Below are 7627 nucleotides of genomic sequence, written 5' to 3'. Positions count from 1 at the left end.
CTATAGAGCCCTGCCATCATCATTAAGACTGACCTCTTTTCTTCCCTTCCTGACAACTTCAGCCTTCCTGACTCTAGCTTTGCCCCATTCTGGTCCCTGTAAACCTGCATGCTTTCCTATCCTCTGCCCTACACTCTGTACATATATCCAGCCTTAACTAACACTCCCTGCTTACCTACATGAACCTACCTGGGACTAGTCAGTGCACACACACCATAGGAAGAGCAATATAAAACATAGGTTCCCCTCCTTTAGCCATCTTGGAGACCATGTCTGGGTCAGGTTCTATGGAATACATCATGAAGAAGGTTCTACATAGAAAGAACCTTCATGTTTATAAATACTTTTGGGAAAATAGAGCTAAGGGAAAGTTTGTTGATTATGTGACAAGAGTTTCAGGCAGAATATGCCACTTTACTTTCTCATTATCAAAATAGAATTATATTAGTATCTTTTTTTAAAGGACCCTCTAGAGGATTGAGAGAATCTTATGTGAAGCATTGGCACTCCATAAATGTTAGCGCTTACTGTTTCTGTGAGCCTGTATATCTCATTCTTCAAGAAAATCGATCCAAATCAATCTCTCTATTAAGCAGGAGTAGAGGGCAATGTATTTGCCCCCCTCCTAGATAATGTAACCACATGAAACTGACAGGATGCTTTCATCCAAAGATGGGGCATATTTGTAAACTGGCAGGCTTCCTGGAATATGGAAAAGGTCAGAGCTTTGGAGTCGACAAGATTCATAGACCCTATCAACAAGTGAAGAAGATGGGTGCGTATTGTCCCAAAACATGCATCTAGGTGGTCTCAGGTTTATTGTCTAAATTCCTTAGAGACTCTAGCCTGTAAAAATGACAGTTCACGGACTTCCTTCTTTAGATAAAAGATTATTTCAGAGGATTTTACTTCTCTTGCTCATACTGCAGAGTCAATTTAATTTTTGTTCAAAGAATGACCTTAATAACTGAATTAGAATACTCAAATATTAAGGTTATTGAGCAATAGCAATATTTATTCTTGACATAGATTTCTTTTCTCTTTTGAAATCAATGATAGTCTTCTGCTAAACATTGACATTTGTCTGGCAAGACCTATATTACTCTGTTATTTATAACTTTTTTCCAAAGGCTAAGTTTTTAACCTAGTTTATTTCCTTAAATTCCACACAAACATCAAACCTCCTAAGACAGGCTCCATTCTGGATTGCCTTCCAGTTTTGATTTGCAGAGTTATTTCTTAGTGGAAAACTAAAGTTGTAACATGTTTCCTTCCTTAGTTTCTTATCAAAAGCTCTGTTGGATAAGTCTCCATTGCCTTTTAATTGTCTGAGTTTATTTTCTTCATTTTTCTTATTAAAGTAGAGCTGGCAGAGAGGGGCAAAGGGGAATATAGCTATACCTCAGCCCACTTCAAAGTCATCTTTAATCTTGTAATCATCTTCATCCATCAACCTACTTCTCTTCTCCCCTGCCTCTTTTTATTTATTTATTTATTTTTGGCTTGGTCTATTCAGAGAATCCTTTCTCATTCTCATTTGCTCACATTAATTCACCATGATCTTTGACTGCCCTAACTTGAGTTACATAATTCTCATTTGAGTCCCTCCTGTCCTTTTGTCTTCTCGAGTTACATTTTTCTTTGTGCATAGGTTGTTAAGCTATCCATTGTAAATCCACTTTGCAATGAGCAGGCAAGCTCCAATCTTCTCTTTCAGGGCAATTGTAATCCACTATGTTTTAATTATAGTGTCTATACAGATGTTTAAAATTCCATCCAGTTATGGATTTTAATACTTCTTCCCTCTGCACCATATTTATTAAAATGAATAATTCCCCAAATGTGCTTTTCTGAAGTTTAATACCCTATGTCTTTGGAGACATTGCTTAAAGAATTCAAGAAAACCATAATCACTGGTAAGGAGAAGGCTGACTTGGAATTAACTAGCTAATTCACATGTTGGGTTTCCCAATAGCTCTACTGATATTCTGCTCTTACCTTGGCTTCCCAGTGTGTTAATCCAAAATTATTCCTTCATATAGATAGAGATACCATAATATATAAACCTTTTAACAACCATGCAAATCTGTGCCTAGGACATTTTAAATTAATTATTAAATATTTTATTTTTTTAACTGTTTTTCAGAACTAGGGTTGAATTCAAGGCTTCATACTTGCTCAGGCAACTGCTCTACCCCTTAAACCACTCCTCTTGCCCCTTTTTGTATTGATTGTTTTTGAGGTAGGGTCTTGCTTTATACTGTGACCAGCCTAGGCTACAAAACTCCAAATGTGTTTTCCAGTGTCACTAGGTATGACAGGTGCACACTACAGTGCAGCCATTATGCTTCCATTGTAGCTGGGGAAATAAATGTGAGCCATCCTACCCAGCCTTCCGTTAAGAAAGAGATTCACAAACTTTTATGTGCAGACTAGCCTAGAAGGTCAATTACCCTGATCTCTACCTCCCAAGTAGCTACAATTACAGGCTTCAGTCACTGTGCCTAGATTACATATTTTAATTGACATAATTTTAAATATTTATAGAGAGAGTATAGTGTTTTGTTACAAGTATACAGTGGGTGATCCTCAGATAAAGGTAATTGGAAAATCCATCACCTTAAACATTGATCATTTTCTGTGTGTATTTAAAATCCTGTGTACTAGCATTTTAAAATATATAACTGTTGTCAACTATAGTTATCCTATTGTGCTATTTAATGCAAGCAGATAATGTTTCTATCTAGAAACACTTCTGCATCTGTTAACCATCCTCTCTCCAGTCCTCCCTGTCCACAACTTAGCCTCTTCCAACCACTACTCTATTTTCTCCTTCTGAGATCACTGCTTTTAGCTTCCACAGTGAGAACATGTGTTCATCTTCCTGAACTTGATAACTTCACTTAATTACTGTCTTTGAGGTTCATCCATGTTGCTATAAATGATCAGAATCCATTTTTATGGCTGAACCCTGCAGGAGTCTCCTACAGTCATTTGCAGCAGCAATAGAATTGTTGAGGAGTTTTTTTTCCCATAAGAAGTTTCACTTGGCTATGAATCAATCTAAATGGGAAAGATGGCATTGAATACACAGGGTGCATTGCTCACCTCTCTGGCATTACTCTGGGATTTTGTGCTCCAGAGAGATCTTCTCAGGTCTCTTCTACTCTTAACCATTCTTCCTCAGCCATTACAATCAGCATATGATTGTTCATTGTGTGATGCCTTTTTGTGAGAGGTGGTGAGTTACAGGTAAGTTTAGTTAGCCATCTTGCTGATGGCACTCAACTTCTTAAAATTATTATAGTCTACCAGAATTTGGATGATTGATATAAAAGTTAATCTGAATTGTTTATTTGATTGGATTAAGAAATGCCAAGGAAATCAGCAAATCACACCTCTCAGTGTCTGTGTGGGTGTTACCAGAGACTGTTAGGTCCTGTGTTCTCTGACACTGACACAGTTGGCAGCTCTTTTGAGGGTATTGTTGAAGGTGGTGAAAAGTGGGAAGTCAGACTTGGAAGAACTGTCATTAGGGGTGTGTCTTTGAGGACTATCGTACCCCGAGCCCTTCCTGAGGTCTCTTTTTCTCTGATTCCTGGCTTCCATAAGGCCATGTGAGGTCCTCTGCTCCACTGCACCCTCCATGGCAGACAGACACCAATAAAAGCAAAACCCAAACAAATCCTTTCTCTCTTATTTTGTTATTTCTATAGGTATTTGGATGCAATGACACAAAGTAACTAATGCAATTGAAGATAACTGGGGCTAAATCACATTATTTATCTGGAACCTTCTTTTACATATAAGTGAAGTGAGAAAAGATAACTAGGTCTTTCTGAGATACCTTCAAGCTCTTGTCAATACCATGCTTCCATGATACTAATTTATTCTCCAAAATTGTGGATTTGTATTTCTGACAAATTACTGTAGAGGATAAGGCAATTTATTATTACTTAGAAGTACATATTTCAGGCAGCATGTGAAGCTCACAACTGTAATCCCAGCTACTGAAGAGGCAAAAATTGGGAGAATCTAGGTTTGAAACCATCCTAGACAAAACATTTAGCAAGGCACCATCTCAACAAACAAAGTGCACTTGGTAGTACACAAACGTAATCTCAGATAGGCAAGAGACATCAATAGGAGGATTGCAGTCTATGTTTGGCCCCAAGCCAAATTAAAAAAAAAAAAAACACACCACCACCAATATCTCCAGAACTCACAAAACCTCATCTGCAAAACAATCAATGCCGTAAGGGGTTAGGAGTGTGCTCAAGGGGTAGAACTCAGTACTGTCAAGGCAGGAAGAGAAGAGTAAATATTTCATTTTAGTAGGTAAACTCATCCTGTGTAACAACTTTACAAAGGTAAAATTAACACACAATCATATGCACATAAAGCATATGATCTGATCAACCTTGTCACATATACATACTCATGGAACCAACACCACATTTAAAGTTACACTAGCATCACTTCCCCTACTGTGGGATTGGGGGGGTGTCCTGTCCTCTATGAGTCCACCTTACCGACTATGCTGACTTTGTAGCTAGAACTCTGCCTAGTGCTACTTCAGTGGTGGCTCTGGGGTTTGTAATTTATATCTCCAATTTACCACAGCCTGCCTCCATGTTATATTGCATCCCATAGTGTAGAGGAACCCCAAAACTTTAGTTCCATTTCTCCTTACCTGGCTTTTACAATACTGTTATCATATAGTATATTTCTACATATTTTCCAAACACCAATGTTCATTGTCATAGGTGTTTTGCCTTAAATGACCACTTTTAAAGAAACTAAAATAATTCTTTAAAGTCTTTTACATTTACCCAAGGGGTATATCCAGTAATCATCGTTTCTTTCTACAAATCCATATTCCAACTGGTATAATTTCCCTTCTGTCCAAAGGTCTTTTTTCTTATACTGTGGTCCCATTGTTGATAACATTTTCAATATTTTTTGTAACCTGATCACCATTTAACCTAAGCCTTTGGTTTGTTTAGTTGGTGGTTTTTTATTTATTTATTGTGTCCCTAAGCTGTTTAACTCAAGGCTAGATAGAGGTCTACCACTTGAGCCACAGTTCCACTTGGAGCCACAGTTAATTGAAGATAAATGTCTCATAGACTTTCCAGTATGGGCTGGCATCAAATCATGATCCTCAAGTCTCAGCCTCTTGATTACGCCTCAGCTAAGGTTACAGGCATGAGCCAATAAATATGGTGGCCAGCCATATTTAATTTTAGCTTTTGACAATAATGTTTTTACTGGGTACATAATCCTTTCTTCAAATACCTCACTCACTTGCATTGTTTCTTTCCCTTTCTGTTTTTGTCAGTCCTGGGATTTGAACTCAGGGCCTGATGCTTGCTAGGCAAGAGCTCTACCACTTCAGCCACTCCCCTAGGTCTTCTTACATTGTGTTTAAGGGAAAACCTAATGTTACCTTTACCTTTGTTTCTCTATATGCAATAAAACTTCTTTCTCTGGCTGCTGTTAGACTTATCACTGGATATTAAATAATCAGATTATGATGTGCTTTGATTTGGTCTTCTTTATATATCTTGGGCATTTGTGGATTTATAGTTTTCATTAAATGCAAACAATGCCTATTTAAATGAATGTTGGGCCTTGCTCTTTCCTTTGGGGCTACACTTTGATCTTGGGCCCCTAGACTGTGTAGCACAGCTGTTCTGTTCATTTTGTCCCAATCTGTTTCTCTCTCTGTTTTTATTTTAGATAATTTTTGCTCTGTATTTCTCTATACTATAACTCTTGGTTCTGTATCAGCTAATCTGCCACCAATTCTTTCCAGTGAATTTTTCACCTCAGAAATTATAGTTTTTATCTCTGAAAGTTCCTTTTTTTACATTTTTCTTAATATGCTCATTTTTTTCTCCAGGTTCTTGAATGAAGGATTGCTTGTCTAATCATTTTATCATCTATATCATTCCTGGATTAGTTTTGATTGATTTTTCTTATTACGGATCATATGCTTTCTCGCATCTTTGCGTGCCTGGTAATTTTTTATTTTATGTCAAGCTTTGTGGATTGTATCTTGGTGACTACTGGATATTTTTGTGTTTCCATCAGCATTCCTTTTTAGTTTGTTCTTTTTCACCACTAGGTTACTTAGAAACAGACTGTCTCTAGCCGTCCTTATAAGCTTTGTTCCCCAGAACCAGAACACTGCTTAGTGTGGACCTAATTTGAACCCATTACTGGCAGAAGGCTTGTGAATGAATACACACCCTGATGTATAATGAGTTGTGAGACTTTATTTTCCATTCGAATGGAATGAGAAGAGAAACTATTCCAAGTTTCATATGAACATAGGAAATTGTTAGCTCTCATCATTTCAAGTGATTTTTCTCTAGCCTCAGGATCTAGCATTGATCTATACTCAGATGAAGGCTTAATTGGGACTCTGTTTCTTAAAGGTCAGTGGCTCACACCTGTCATCCTAACTACCAAGGAGGCTGAAATCAGGAGGATCACAGTTGAAGGCCAGCCCAGGCAGAAAAGTTCTCAAGGACCCTTCTCAACCAATAGCTGGGTGCAGTAGTATATACCTGTCATTCTAGGGAGGCTGAAATCAAAAGGATCATATTGTCAGGCTAATGTGGCAGAAAATTCCAGGAGATAGATGTTGTGGCACACACCTGTGATTTACAGGAACCTAAAGTGATCATAACTCAGGTACAGACTGGGTAAGAAGTGAGGACTTATCCTAAAATTAAACAGCAAAAATCAGAAGGGAGAGGCATGACTCAACAGGTATGAGGACCTCATTTCAAACTAGTACTGCCAAAAAAAAAAGGAAGTCTCCAAATACCTCCAATATGTCTTTCTGTGCAGCTCTTTCCTCAAACACACACACATTGAAGTCACATTGGTCTCACCATACTCCCAGCTCAATCTCTTTAAATCCAGGAGGCCACCAACATGTCCCTAGGCCTCCTCTTCCCATGCTGTGGCCTAAGATGCCAAGGGAGTAGGAGGCAGGGAAAACAAGAACAGGGACCACAGCCTTTGTTTTCTCTCTCTCAGGGGTTGTCATTTTTCAGACGTCTAAAGTCTTGTAAAGCAATACTGCCAGCAGAGAGTAAAATGGTTGCTTGTTTTAAATGGGATAGGTCTTATTCCATTTGGTCAAAAGCAGAAGTTGAAACTTGAAAGGCTATGAAACTCCCATCTTGGTGGCCATTCCTTTCAGTATTTAATGACCATTTGAATTCTGATGCTACAACTTCAAGTCATTCTCAACAAGGCCCTCAGCTCTGTCCCTAAATACATATTTATAGTTACAACTACCTTGAGAGTCCTTTTTATCTCTTTAGTAATAGTTTCTCTTCTTGCTTTTGCAGTTCTATTTTGGTTCCCACAATTTGTAGAAAACGCTACTGCAGGAGACTGAGATAAGTCAAGTTATCACTCTTGCTTTGGGTTCAGCTTCTAGAACCAGATTTTGACTTTTTTTGGAGGTCCTAGGGCTTGAACTCGGGGCCTAGGTGCTCTCTGAGCCTCTTTGTGCTCAAGGATAGTGCTCTACCATGTGAGTCACTTCCAGCTTTTTCTGAGGAGTTTATTGGTTTTAAGTTTCATGGACTTTCCTGTCTTGGCT

Source organism: Dipodomys spectabilis, unplaced genomic scaffold, assembly GCF_019054845.1.
Source record: "Dipodomys spectabilis isolate Male_0828 unplaced genomic scaffold, ASM1905484v1 ptg000019l, whole genome shotgun sequence".
Lineage (NCBI taxonomy): Eukaryota > Metazoa > Chordata > Mammalia > Rodentia > Heteromyidae > Dipodomys > Dipodomys spectabilis.
Note: the sequence above shows the minus strand (reverse complement) of the source record.